Raw genomic sequence first — 15837 nt, forward strand, 5'->3', positions numbered from 1 at the left:
GTCACCATCCATACTTTGTGTTAAAACACCACCAAGACAGGTGTCAGATGCATCACATTGTACAGCAAAGGCAAGACCAAAATTGGGTTGAGCTAAAATTGGACCAAAGACCAAACCAAAGAAATTAGGACACGCATTGAAATAGCACGTGCATCATTCATTAAACTTAAAAAGTTTCTTTGTTGTCGGGATAGAAGGTTAGAACTACGCCTGAGAATGCTTCGATGTTACGTGTTCTCTACTCTTCTTTATGGCTTGGAAGCGTGAACACTAAAACAAGTCCATCTGAATAAGTTGGCCGCCTTTGAATTTTGGTATTACAGAAGAATCCTACGAATATCATGGATTCAAAGAATGTCAAACGTGGAAGTAACTAGAAGGATAGGAAATTAGGCGGAAATAATATTAACTATCAAAAGACGAAAACTTGAGTACTTAGGGCATGTGATGAGAGGGCACAAATACGCATTATTACAACTTATTATGCAAGGCAAAATCAGAGGAAAGCGAAATGTGGGAAGACGAAGAATAGCCTGGCTTAAGAACTTAAGGGAATAGTTTTAATGCGGTAGTGCAGACCATTTTAGAGCGGCAGTCAATAGAGTCCGCATAGCCATGATGATTTCCAACCTTCGATAGAAGATGGAACTTAAAGAAGAAAATAGGAGCAGAAATTAGAAGTTCTTTATTTTTTAAAAAAACTTGTTCAGTTTCACTTTTCCAAACTACAGGTTGTTTCTTTCTGCGATGACCTTTAAGAAGATCATTTATAGGGAAGGCTAAAAATCTTTGTTACAACAACGGTACCAAGAACACATACCGATAAATCTTTTAATTTCAGTAGAATTAGTTGGTCTCGTATAATTGACCATAGCTAGGGTTTTTTCAGGGTCTGCTTTCAAAGAATTATTGCCAACTACATAACCAAGATACTTTAACTCCGACTTAAAAAAGTCACACTTATCAATGTTGATGGTCAAGTTTGCTTCCTTAAGCTTCTCTTATATGATCTTTAATAGCTTAATGTGTTTCTCAAATGTTTAGTTATATACTATAATGTCATCCAAATACCAAAATATGTAAGGCTCGAATTCAGGTCCAAAAATAGCATCAACAAGTCTTTGTTGAATCTGTGCACTATTGTACAAACCAAAGGGAACAGAAGTGAACTAAAGAGAACCTTGAAGCATGTTCATAATTTCTTTAAATTATTCCCTTTAATAAACTATTTTCACGCCGCCCATGCCTGCATACCTTCGTTTTGTTACGCCTTTTTTTAACAAAGAAATAACTTCGCCAAATGTTTCTTCTTCTTTTTATCTTGTTTTGGTACATAAAAATCTTTCCTAATAACAAAGGAAAAAGGACCTATTGTGAAATCTCCGAGCTACCTTCTCAGAAAATCAGAAGAGTTGTTTTTCGTAGAAACTTTACTTTCAAATGGTAAACGCTACGAAAATGAACCCCAGTAGCCCGGATATTTAATGTCAATTTCGCGTGGCATCCTTCAGCCAATATCCCCTCCCTATTTTCAACCTTCGCTTGTCTAAGCCTTTCTAAATTCACAATCCGATATTCATTTCCAAGTTGGTTCCTGTGGCAAGCGGTCTTATCTTCGACAATCGGCGGTAAGTGGATTTTCAATTCACCCTTATTTATCTTTGCACAGTGTGTCTTATATTGATTATTTTCTCTTTTGTCAAACAGACGTCTTCCAACTGAAGTCACTTCTGTTTGCCGTTCCTATTTTACACCAATTCAGATTGTACACCAATTCAGATTGTACACCAATTCAGATTGTATACCGATTCCTATTATACACCGTCCATCCGTGTACAATTTTCAAGCATTCACCGCAAAGTTAGTTCACCTGAACATCAGTCATCTTTATGTTACCTCAACCACCTGTAGTACCCCGGTACCGGTAGCTGCCTCTTTTCGTCAGCCTAACAGACAATCTAAGGGATTACGTTAGGAAGACTGCAATTTATTGTGGTCGTGTCGTCCCAACTACCTGTTGTGGTGGACCGAAGTCAAGTGCCTTATTGAGGGCGTCATACCATTATTTGAATACACCTGTGAGTATAAGTTTTATTGACTAAACTGTGGTAACGAAATCTTTAACAGTTGATTTATGACTCCAGTTCAGTGTACCTTCTTGTTTATGGAGGTTTGGTTTGACTGAGTAATATAGTAAAAATACAGGATAATATATACGTATAATTAACGGACCATTTACTTTATATATGTAGATATAATTATAATGTTCCTTGCCTTTTTTTTCTAATTCTTGAGGATACTAAATTATTTATAACTATTTTTTTGAGATATTTTTTTGTTTGTAATTAATAATCAGTTACGCAATAATCATGCTATTTAATCAACTGTTTAATAAAATTTAATATGGTACATTTACTTTAACAAATATACCTAAATATAGTTTTGTTAAAGAACTATTTGCTTTTTATTTCTTTTATATTTTTTTTATACAATTTGGATTTATATTTTTGTGTTTCTCTTCCAGGCATTTTTTATTGAATTATATTATTATATTTATTTGTTTGATCGTATATTTTAAGTATATGTGTCGAAATATTAGGAGTGTACCGCATAATTCCGATACTTTTCTCTTTCACGGTTTACTTTATCCTCGCGTGAGTTCTCTAGCTGTACCTTACCTTTCTCGTCGTCCTTTTTTATGTGCCTTAAGGTTTCCCTGTTCCTCTAAAAATAGGGTGGTGCCCAAATAACTTTTCTTCTCTTATCTCTTATCTTCTCTTCTAACTTCTTGTCTTTGTGTCGTAAGTACTTCTTTAATTGATCCGTGATATTTGAGCTGTAACAAGAACCCCGACCAAGATACCTCTACCAGACTGAAGCTCGAGCCTAGTACCGTTCTTTGTGTAACCTCCAATCGATCATCAAGAGGGTACACAGAAAAGAATGGCGCCCAATGTGGTAGCTAACAGCAAGAAAATATCGTCCAATGTGGTAGCTAAATGGTAAAAAATAGCACCGCAACGCAGTCTTCAAATATAAGTATCTTCTCTTCTCTCGGCTATTTTTTATCTAAACGAGTTTAAAAATGGATTCTTCTGTTATCTCTTATCTCAAGGTAAATCAGATCGATTACGAACTGAAAATCAGAGGTATTAAGTCAAATAGAACTCTTTCCGAAAAAAAATCTATCCTTAAGAAAGCCCTTCAGAAAGCCACTCCGAATATCGATCTAACGGAAAATCCCCTTATCTTCGAAGATGAATCAAGCCAGATCGAAACTATCTTTTCCGAAGTCGAAAATCTTATTTCTGAATTTGAAGGAAACCCTAGTGATTCTGTCTACAAAAGAACAAAGGCCCATTTATTGCATCTTTCCCTAAGACTACAACGTCTAACCCCAGATCCACAGAAACCTGTGGAATCGAATTTTAAAGACGAAGCTATCTCTACCTGCCTTCTGTTAGAAGCAAACCTAGATGATAAAATAATCACTACTGACTCGAATCCCGCATATATACCTTTAACTTCACAAGCTCCTATGCCAGCCATTAACCCTATCGTCCATGTTAATACTCCTGTCAATGTAGGTGATTGGAATATTAAATTTTCCGGTGATCCTAAGCATCTATTTAGTGTCTTGGAAAAAATTCAAAATCTTGCTGAATCGCGTGATATTCCCGATGCGATACTTTTTCGATCTGCCGTGGAATTTTTCTCAGGTAACGCAGCTAAATGATTTAGCAGCGTTAAATCTAAACTTACCTCTTGGCCACAACTGGTCGAATTACTTAAATTCACATTCCTTCCGCATGGCTATGAAGACGAACTGTGGGATCAGATCAAAAGCCGTAAGCAAAGAAAAAATGAACCTTTCGTTCTGTATCAAGCAGACATACTTAATTTAATAAAGAGATTACCGAGACAGCCCTCCGAAAAAACCATAATCTCTTATATTCGTTCAAATCTCCTACCGGAATATTCTACTATGATAGCCACTAGTACGGTGGATACCGTAGACCAATTATCTTCTCTCATTAATACCGTCGAAATAAATGCTGCCTCAGTTTTCAAACGTGACTCTCCTTCTATTTCTAGCGTAGAAAACCAAAGGGATGCCCAGAGAAACCCTCCGAGACATTTTCAGTCTAGAAACAATTTTTCTAGTAATACCTTTCCCACGAACCGTTCTTCAGGCAAGAATTACGTACCTCCCTTAACTTCTAAGCCAAAGTCTTCCACTGCGTGTTGGAATTGCCAAGGCAAAGGACACAGTCACCGTGAATGTCGTCGTCCGAGGAAAATATTTTGTTATCGATGTGGAAAATCTCAAGTTACCTCCCCTCAATGTACAAATTGTAATCCTCCAAAAAACTAACGTACGGAATAAATACTATTGGCTATTCTATTCCCAGACATCCCAAAAAGTCCGATATCTCCCGATCCTCCAGTTATTCTTCAAATAGAATTCAGAATAATTTACCTCGAGATTACCGTTCTCCTACATCTCACCGAAGTACCTTTAACTCCCGTCAGCGAAAACAATGGAATAAGAACCGAGACTTTTCGCATAGAAACTCCTACCGCTTGACCGAAAATGAGTGGAAAAATTACCTTACGGAAGTTAGAAACTTCTATCGTCTTCCTTCTCATAATAAAGTCTGTCCCCTTGTGATCTCTAAAAAGACTGATAAAAGACCCTACATATCTGTAAATATCTACAATCAAGATTTTACTGTACTATTGGATACCGGTTGTTCCATTACGTGTGCCGGACAACAAGGTCTCGCTTTTCTTAATCAAAATAAAATTCCAATAAATAAATCCGTTAACTCGACAGTTTCTCTAGCAGACGGTTCCAATAAAAAAGTAACTGGTCTCATAGATTTACCTATTCTTGCCGATAATGTCTTTAGAGTAATTCAATGCCTTGTAGTGCCTTCTTTACCGTGTTCTTTTATCCTTGGAAGTAATTTTGCTGAACAATTTTGTCTCTCTATTGATTTTAATACCAACCAATGGAATACTAAGTCCGACAAACCAAATCATCCTTTTTCTATGGCCAATCCAGAAGCTATCTTCCCGCATCTTTGTTCGTTAGAATCTCTTAGTCCAGCCGACCGTACCTTAGCGAACAAAATTATTAATAACTTTAACGAAGTTAGTAGCGCTGAAGGTATAGGCCGCACAAATAAAATTCAAATGACAATAGATACAGGCGACTCAAAACCATTCAAGCGACGTCCTTTCCCTATGTCTCCATATATGTCGAATATCTTAAATAAAGAACTAGATTCAATGCTCCAGCTAGGTGTGATAGAACCCAGTTGTAGTTCTTGGTGTTCACCCGTTTTGTTGGTTAGGAAGAAAAATGACGAATTTCGTTTTTGTTTTGATGGTCGTACTTTAAACGATGTCACTAAACATGACACCTACCCGCTTCCAAATATCGATAGGATCCTCTCTCTTTTACGAGGTGCAAAATTTATCTCGTCTATTGATCTTAAGAAAGCTTTCTGGCAAATCCCCTTGGAAAAATCATCTCGTGAAAAAACTGCTTTCGCCGTAGTAGGTCGAGGGTTATTCCAATTTACCGTTATGCCTTTCGGTTTGTGTAATTCAGCACAAACACAACAACGTCTAGTAGATGCAATTTTCGGACCTGAATTCGAACCCTTTATTTTTTGTTATCTTGACGATATAATAGTATGTTCCCCTACCTTTGAAGAACATATCTCTCTTCTTTCTAAAGTTAAAGAAAAGCTAAAGGACGCAAATCTTACCATTAACGTAGATAAATGCGAGTTCTTCAAAACTTCCCTTAAGTTTCTCGGTTATATCGTTGGTGATAATTCTCTTCGGTCGGACCCCGAAAAAATATCTGCTATGATAACCTATCCCAGACCTACAAACACTACCGAAATTAAACGCTTCATTGGACTTTGCTCTTGGTACCGCCGTTTTATTAAAAATTTCTCTACCCTTGTCTCTCCAATAAACGATCTCCTAAAGGGTAAAGGAAAAGAAAAGAAACAAACCATTACTTGGAATCCTGAAGCTGAAAAGTCTTTTATCTTAATCAAGCAAGCCTTAGTATCTGCCCCCGTACTGGTTCAACCAGATTTTTCGAAACCCTTCGTCGTTCAAGCCGACGCCAGTGATACTGGAGTTGGAGCTGTTTTGACGCAAAAATTAGATGATAGCGAACAAGTTATATGTTACGCTAGTCGATCTCTGACTAAAGCCGAGCGAAATTTCTCTGTCACAGAACGTGAGTGCCTTGCCGTCCTTTTCGCCATTGAAAAATTTCGTCCGTACGTTGAAGGAACCAAGTTCACCGTCATCACTGACCACTATTCCCTTCTCTGGTTGACTACCCTCAAAAATCCCTCTGGTCGTCTTTGTCGTTGGGCCATGCGCCTCAAACAACATAACTTTACTCTTGTTCACCGAAAGGGATCCTGCCATAAAGTACCGGATGCACTCAGTAGAATGCACGAACAAGTCCCTCTGGACGAAACTCCTGTAAGTCCCGAATTAGCTTCTCTCGATGTCGATCTAAATAGAATCGAGCCCTGGTACGATAACTTACGGTCAAAAATTATCGCTAATCCAGATAACTTCCCCCAATGGAAAGTAGAAAATGAATATGTTTATAAGTATGTACCTACCTGTCTACCTTTTAAATCTAACGAAATAGAATGGAAAATTTTAGTACCTTCTCCCCAGAAACACGACGTTCTCAAATCCTGTCATGGACCTCCTACTTGTAGCCATTTAGGCTATTTTAAAACTTTATCCCGGGTCAAAGAGAGATTTTACTGGCCGAAGATGAGGAGAGACGTCCTCAAATACGTTCGTTCTTGCCAAGTCTGTGGAGCACAGAAAGCTCCAAATGTTCCTCAAATGGGTTTAATGGGAAATCAGAAGAAAGCCGAGTTCCCGTGGCAAATAATTGCTATTGATTTTATCGGTCCCCTCACGCGCAGTAAAAAAGGTTTCTCTTGGTTACTCGTCGTGACTGACTGGTTCTCTAAATATACGTTAATACAACCCCTACGCAAAGCTACCGCCCAGAATGTCGCTAACTTCCTAGAAAATAATGTTTTCTTAACTTTGCCTCTAATTTTAATAGCAAAATTCTTAAGAATCTTTGTCATGAATACAGAGTTCAAAAAATCTGGTTCACTGCCGTTTATTCCCCCCAATGCAACTTCGTAGAAAGAAGTAATCGTACCATTTGTACCGCTATTCGCAGCTATATTACCGAACATTCCGAATGGGATAGAGAAATTTTTAAAATTCAACAAGCTATTAATACCGCCCGCCATGAAGTTACTCAACACTCCCCAGCTTTTCTGAATTTTGCCCGCAACGTTCCCTTATTAGGAGATTATTATAATCGTCCCTATGACCAGCTCCAAAATATCGAATTCTCTCCCGGTAACAGAGACGAATATGCCTCTGAAATAACTGGATTGTCAACTGTCTTCAAGGAAGTCCAAACCCACCTATCTAAAGCCTATGAAAGAAATGCCAAATACTATAATCTCCGCAAACGAGATGTTCAATTTTCTGTTGGTGATACCGTGTGGCGCAAAAATATTGTTCTTAGTAGTGCTCCAAAACGTTTCATGTCTAAGCTTGCTCCCAAGTATGTCAAGGGTACAATATCTAAAAAATTCTCTCGTCTGGTGTATCAAATAAAAAACAAAGATGGTACTAATGCTGGACGCTGGCATATAAAAGATTTAAAGCCGTGTTATAATGACTCTTTTGATTCTGAAGTCTCAGAAAATGAGCAAGAATAACTATTTACCATGCTAGAAATATATATATTATACCTTTTGTAACTGTCGTCTAACGCCCACATCTAACTTTATTGACTAGGAACTTTTACCTCAAATATCTATATATGTTATAATACGTCTGTAGTAAAAACGGTTATTTTACTATTTCCTACTATTTCTTATCTGACACTCATACATACATTGTTGTAACAAGATTCGTGAAAACACCTCTCATGTCTTTCTACCGATGTATCTTACCTGTCCATGTAAATTGATGTTTGTTGAGACCCCTATAATTCATGGTTAGTCTTAATTGCTTTGATTTCTACCTATCTATGTCTTTATTTTTACTTTCGACGTCATGCGATTTACCTTAAATTTTTCGTCCTATCTTATAACACACCTTACCTCATTGCGTTGATAAAATAATCGTTATATAGGCTGTGCTGTAGTCCTTACAAGCGAAGAAATCTTATCGTGTGTTACCTTTATTTAAAAATTTTTACCTTATCTTCAAATAAAAATGGAAGGATATCTTACCTGTTGGAAATATACCTTACCTTCCAACGAAAAATTTACCTTACCTTCAAATGAAAATTGAAGGGTACCTTATCTGTTAGAAACACACCTTACCTTCCAAAGAAAATTGGAAACATATCGTATCTTGAATAAAACTACCTTGACTCCAAATGGAATAATTAAGGACTACCTTATTTAAGAAAACCTAAGATTTTCTTGCCTTTACCTTTTAAAAAGTACAATTGCCTTATACCTTATCTTTACTGATACATTGTTTCTAACAAGACTTCCCCTAAATCCCTAAACACACCGTCCGGCTGTGACATCTCTGTCGTGTTTAGAATTCCCAAATCGTGTAGTACTCTCTTTCCTACTTGGTTTAACTTTTGATATGAGACCCAACATAGAAATAACATCTTCTCTACCCCTTTTCGTCATAGAGATCAGCATCTGCCAGAGATACTAGGCACTGAGGAAGGCTAGGACTGATGTTAGCGGAAGTTCGCCAGTTGACTCGCCGAAAATAGTATCTGGATCCTAGTTTCTATTGACCATCTGTGGTAAGAATTCAGTCGTTCTTCAACCGGAATGAGGCCAATTAAATGACTCTCTTAGTGTTAATTTTGGTGCCTAAGAGGTTAGTCCCATCAATACCAGAATAAATACCCTATGTGCACCTGAAAAATTATGTACCATATGTACCCCCTGCTCCTAAACCTCGGGTTTTTGCAACCACATTACTGAAATATAATGTTTAACTCTATTAAATCTCAATCTCTTGTTAATACTGCATAGACTTTTGATAATCATTAAGAGATACTAAGTACGCAAATCCTCATTACAATTCTCCTTGTTAGTTACAAACTCCCTACCTACCTAACCAAACTTAACATTAGTCTTATTACCTTTATGCCGGGTTACGAAAAACGTTGGCATACTAATCGTCTATTATTACCGCTTATATTTCAATAAGTACCGTTATAAGGATTTTTAGCTATCTTCTTACACCACTGAAACTAGGTTAAGTCTATCTTTCTAGTGATGATATCTAAGCAAAATACTCGGACTATCTATTGTACAGTGTTATTTAAACCAAGGTGCCTTACGTTAACAATCTCGCGACGAACTCACTCTCTCGCTCATTGTTTAACGATCTCCATATTGCCTTGTTTGCCTTACGTGTCCTATTTTGCTGTAACAATATCGAGCGGATACCCTCTTATACCTTTTGACACATAAGTGTATATATTAACATAGTTGTATAAAAATATTATATAGGTTAAATAAATTCATTAAGTTTGTACTTTCATACCTTTTGTAAAAATTATAATTATTAAGCATATACCTTTATAACTTTTGTAAAACTTGTAGAATTACTTTTATGTTTTGTGTATTGTGTTAGATAGATAATATTTAGTGTATCGTTTATGTTATGTTATAATGTTACTTGGTCATATTGTACGTATGTGTTATCGTAGTAACGTAAACTTTCCTTGTTTTTCTCAACTTGTCTTTACGATAGTTCTCCCATGCTTCCTTGTTTCACAGTTCCGATGCAAACTCAGTACACCCAGTTTACATCGGGGAAAGGGCTGTGAAGCATGTTCATAATTTCTTTAAATTATTCCCTTTAATAAACTATTTTCACGCCGCCCATGCCTGCATACCTTCGTTTTGTTACGCCTTTTTTTAACAAAGAAATAACTTCGCCAAATGTTTCTTCTTCTTTTTATCTTGTTTTGGTACATAAAAATCTTTCCTAATAACAAAGGAAAAAGGACCTATTGTGAAATCTCCGAGCTACCTTCTCAGAAAATCAGAAGAGTTGTTTTTCGTAGAAACTTTACTTTCTATTGGTAAACGCTACGAAAATGAACCCCAGTAGCCCGGATATTTAATGTCAATTTCGCGTGGCATCCTTCAGCCAATATCCCCTCCCTATTTTCAACCTTCGCTTGTCTAAGACCTTCTAAATTCACAATCCGATATTCATTTCCAAGTTGGTTCCTGTGGCAAGCGGTCTTATCTTCGACAATCGGCGGTAAGTGGATTTTCAATTCACCCTTATTTATCTTTGCACAGTGTGTCTTATATTAATTATTTTCTCTTTTGTCAAACAGACGTCTTCCAACTGAAGTCACTTCTGTTTGCCGTTCCTATTTTACACCAATTCAGATTGTACACCAATTCAGATTGTATACCGATTCCTATTATACACCGTCCATCCGTGTACAATTTTCAAGCATTCACCGCAAAGTTAGTTCACCTGAACATCAGTCATCTTTATGTTACCTCAACCACCTGTAGTACCCCGGTACCGGTAGCTGCCTCTTTTCGTCGGCCTAACAGACAATCTAAGGGATTACGTTAGGAAGACTGCAATTTATTGTGGTCGTGTCGTCCCAACTACCTGTTGTGGTGGACCGAAGTCAAGTGCCTTATTGAGGGCGTCATACCATTATTTGAATACACCTGTGAGTATAAGTTTTATTGACTAAACTGTGGTAACGAAATCTTTAACAGTTGATTTATGACTCCAGTTCAGTGTACCTTCTTGTTTATGGAGGTTTGGTTTGACTGAGTAATATAGTAAAAATACAGGATAATATATACGTATAATTAACGGACCATTTACTTTATATATGTAGATATAATTATAATGTTCCTTGCCTTTTTTTTCTAATTCTTGAGGATACTAAATTACTTATAACTATTTTTTTGAGATATTTTTTTGTTTGTAATTAATAATCAGTTACGCAATAATCATGCTATTTAATCAACTATTTAATAAAATTTAATATGGTACATTTACTTTAACAAATATACCTAAATATAGTTTTGTTAAAGAACTATTTGCTTTTTATTTCTTTTATATTTTTTTTATACAATTTGGATTTATATTTTTGTGTTTCTCTTCCAGACATTTTTTATTGAATTATATTATTATATTTATTTGTTTGATCGTATATTTTAAGTATATGTGTCGAAATATTAGGAGTGTACCGCATAATTCCGATACTTTTCTCTTTCACGGTTTACTTTATCCTCGCGTGAGTTCTCTAGCTGTACCTTACCTTTCTCGTCGTCCTTTTTTATGTGCCTTAAGGTTTCCCTGTTCCTCTAAAAATAGGGTGGTGCCCAAATAACTTTTCTTCTCTTATCTCTTATCTTCTCTTCTAACTTCTTGTCTTTGTGTCGTAAGTACTTCTTTAATTGATCCGTGATATTTGAGCTGTAACAAGAACCCCGACCAAGATACCTCTACCAGACTGAAGCCCGAGCCTAGTACCCTTCTTTGTGTAACCTCCAATCGATCATCAAGAGGGTACAACCTATACCGGAAACGGTGAAGGCTGTATTTTACCTTAAGTGAGGATGAAGCAAGATTTGTAAAAATGCTTTTCTCAAATCAATAGAGCTAATGCATTTAGCTCCTCTCAGTAATGAAAGAATCCTGTCTATCTGGGGCAAGAATAACTATCATGAAATGTAACTTCGTTCAATGAAAGACCACCATCAAAACAAAACCTATGTTCTTTTGACAAGACCCTTAGTAGACTGAAATAGGGCAGGACATTCTACTCCAAACGTTTTATAGTAGTTACTAACATTTCAACTGTAGCAAAATCTTGCAGGGCTATTAGGGGACTGTAATCCACTAAAATATTTTTTCTCATAATTTTAACCTTTAGAGCTTCGGTTGTGTACGTTTCTAAACGTTTAAAAAGATTCTCCATTATTGCTAAATAGATGGTTATTGATTCATTCCTTTTTTGCTTTCTACCTTTAATTTCATCCAACAGATTATCATTATAATCTTGGTGCAAAAAAGCAGATTTGAATAGCAAAAAAGCATTACCTTTAAATAACTCAATGGCTGAACGAAACAGGATGTCTTTGGAAATATTACTGGATCTAGCAGGATCTCTAATTTTTTTTAGAATGTGGGAAAAGCTTTACTTTCACCATTGAATTTACTATTTAAATCAGAAATAATAACAGGAGTTGAAACCTGTATTATTTTTGCTGAGACTGTACAATTAGGAACTGTAGGGGCTGAGATTGGGCTACTAGTGGATGGTATTGCTATTCCATCAGATATTTCCTCTTTTTCTAACACATCACCCTTTAACAACAACAAATCTTCTTTACACTCTTTGATAAACTTTATTACTTCCTCTTCAACATCATTCGTAGAGAAATTTTCTAAACTTGTGTCTAAATATGTAGTCCTTGTTTCAATTCTAGCAAAATTAGCTTTTGTTGATTCTGCATTCATTGATTGAGCACTAATACATAAATCTTTCATGATTACTTGATCTCATGCAACTCCTTCCTAGGATCTACTACATTATTAACCAAATCGACTAAACTTGAAGACGAAGTGGCTTCCTTGTCCAACAAAGCCCTTAGCATCTTTCGTTTATCATCAACTGTCTTATTTGGGACATCACAGCATCTTATGAAAAGCTCATAAGGTAACTCTTCTGATTTCAAATGATTGACTTGAGTCGACTTCATTTTTCAAAAATTGGACGAAAGCAAACACACAAAATAACTAAAATCTGACTCAAAAATTGTAGAAAATATGACAATTTTAAGAAACAACCGTTTCCATTTATCACCTGATAGTAAATCTCATTTGCATTCAGCTCGCTGGAATCCCATCTCATAAGCCTTGCCGCAACTTCTGCTCTTGACTTAGTAATCAGTTGGTAAACAAAAATGAGGTCTCTAACCTGTCTTTTAAAAGTTCACACCTCCACTAACAGGGACTAAAAAATGGTTTGAAACAACAGACTCAATAAACTGTACATAAAAGGGTAGACAAAACACCAATAATATTGAAAACTTGACTCTTTGAGCGAGCTACACAAAATAACACAAACTAAACAGTTCTTGGTCCGACAATTAAATGAGACTGCTCCTAGGCGAAACTAAACAGCACCTCCTGATCACAAATATTGCAAAACACAGTCTGCTACTGCGTCTAAAATTGGTCGAATCTTCTCAACGACTCGACAATGACTCCACTTCTCGTTCAAAATCTCCAACTAACCGTAACTTTCGCAAAGATAGGCTTAGTAGGAACAAAACACACACACTCATCAGCTCAAACAAAAGTTTGGTTCCAACAACTAGTTGTAACTATTTAAATAATTATAAATCAAAATATGTTTTTAAAGGGAGCTTATTTAGGGTTTACATTTAAAGAAAACAGCTATAAATTTATGTGGTTATAATTAAAAATTGTTTATTTTTACCTTGAATAATTTTAACAAAAAGTACCTTGTATCACTGGCTGATGTATTTTCTTTAAGAAATTCTTGCATATAAACTGCAATGTGTAAAACTCGGCTTCTCAAGTTCCTGCTTGAAACCATGTGAGCGGAGTATGGGCCGGTTGGGCCAGACAGTGTGATGTCACTGTCGGTAAGCATTGGATCTACATTACCGACCAACGCGTAACTTAGCATGGTTCCGAACCTTTAGTCGTGACCGAAACCATATAGGGGAGGGGCCAACAAACACGTAGACACAAAAACCAAAGATGAGGGAGGAGGGTAACGAATACGTTAACACAAAAAACAAAGATGGCGGCGTATTGTTAAAAGGACACTAAGCTTATAACGCCTAAACGGCTTAACGTACAACAACTTGCAAGGTGTAGATGGAAAGGAGAGGAATCACTGAGGCTAACAGAGAAACAAACAAACATGACAACATTGTCAAAATGGCGCTGTAACGATAATATTTTGCCTACCTCAGGTAAGATCATGGGGATAGAAAATTGGGGACAGAGACTATTGGGGCGAAGATAGGGCAAGCAAAACAAATCAATACTTATGCGAACGGCACTCAGGAAGTTGTTGGAGAGCTGGGGTCGTGGATAAGTTGAAATAAATGGGTTGGATTGGGGCAGCTACCAAAATATGAAACAAAGGGGTTACTTACGTAAATCTCCTGGACAACTGGACAATTAATACAACAAGAAAGGGCTTTTAGCTATTTTACAGGAGAGGACGCCGCTTCGAAGAATCCTAAACTTGCTGGATTTAGGAAAAATATCCTAAAATAAAAAAATATATAAAGGGTTAGGAGATTTTCTAAAATAAATACAAACCATGGATCAGAGAAACAAATCAAATGTTTATTTTTGTCTCATACAAACAGTTATCAAACATATAATTGGCACAAAATATATACTATATAAATAGTTGCCAAATACAGAATAAAAAAAACTTACATGTGTTCGTTCAAAAATCCAGGTGTTGGAGAAAATGCAAAAACTTACAAATGTTACCGCACAGAGATTAACCTTTTTTTTAAACAAACAAAACAAATAAATATAGAAAAAAATAAAGCTAGCTGTCATATGTTAATATTAAATTAAAAAAAAAACAATTAAAATGACAGCTAAGTTAAACCATAAAATTTACAACTTATTAATTATTACAAATCCTTTTAATGAAAGCAATTATTGTTTTAGCAAAAAAATGTCTGTCTTTACTTTAAAATTAATACGTTAAATGTTACCTTGATTTTCACTGTTTCGCACTTAACTTTGAAAAAACTTGTTAAACATTATGGGACATCTATCTGGACATATTCTCCAACAGGGACAAAACAACCATTTCCATACTCAGGGACGAACAATCAAAAGATGTAGAATTAGGTTCGGTTGAAGAAGCAAGCTGACGACGGGGACATCCTATATAATAATTTTCCAAAATTTCTTCAGTGCCGGTGTACTGCACAAATTTTATGATGATTACTCTTTTCTAAACTGCCATTATGCAAAGAGTATTATCACCTTAACCGGTTTTAAGACATAACACAAAAAAAATTGAATCGATTCGCGATTCCTAATTACCCAAACATCTTTCTAATCTGATATCTCTTGCTTGACTCCCATTGCCTTACATTTTACAAAATTCAACGCAAAATAAATTTCTCTTTACTTCTCACAGCTAGTTTTTGTGGTCTATGAACCTAAACAAACAATCTACCCTTCTTGACCTCATTCTTAGCAACCGACAAAAAAAACATTGAAATATTCCCAGTTTTATTACGTATTAGAAAAATTGTATTACCTGACTTGCAATATTATATTAGGGGACTCGAATGTAAACAAATCATTTTCAACGAAAAAAACTTACTTACTTCCATTTGTACCTTTCGGTGTTGGGCCGTTTAAAATAGAATTCATTAAAATATAATATTTGACAGTCTTCTGAGGTGTCCTAGCTCTTAACGAACTTTCTCCATTCCTTCCTATTGGATGCCATCTGTGTTGCTTCCTGCCAAGTCTTACCCTTACTCTGCAGTATCTGCGAGATGTCACTGTTCCATTCTTTAATGGGTCTTCCTCTTCTGTTCTTCCCTATTGGTTTGGCGTCCCACACTCTTTTTACTTGTCTATTATTGTCCATCCGGGTTAGATGTCCGAACCATGCCAATTTTTTCTCTTTGATTGACTCAAGTATCGGTTTGATTTTGAGTCTTTCTCTTATTTCTTCATTTCTGATTC

The sequence above is a fragment of the Diabrotica undecimpunctata genome, chromosome 8 (genome assembly GCF_040954645.1).
Source record: "Diabrotica undecimpunctata isolate CICGRU chromosome 8, icDiaUnde3, whole genome shotgun sequence".
Classification (NCBI taxonomy): domain Eukaryota; kingdom Metazoa; phylum Arthropoda; class Insecta; order Coleoptera; family Chrysomelidae; genus Diabrotica; species Diabrotica undecimpunctata.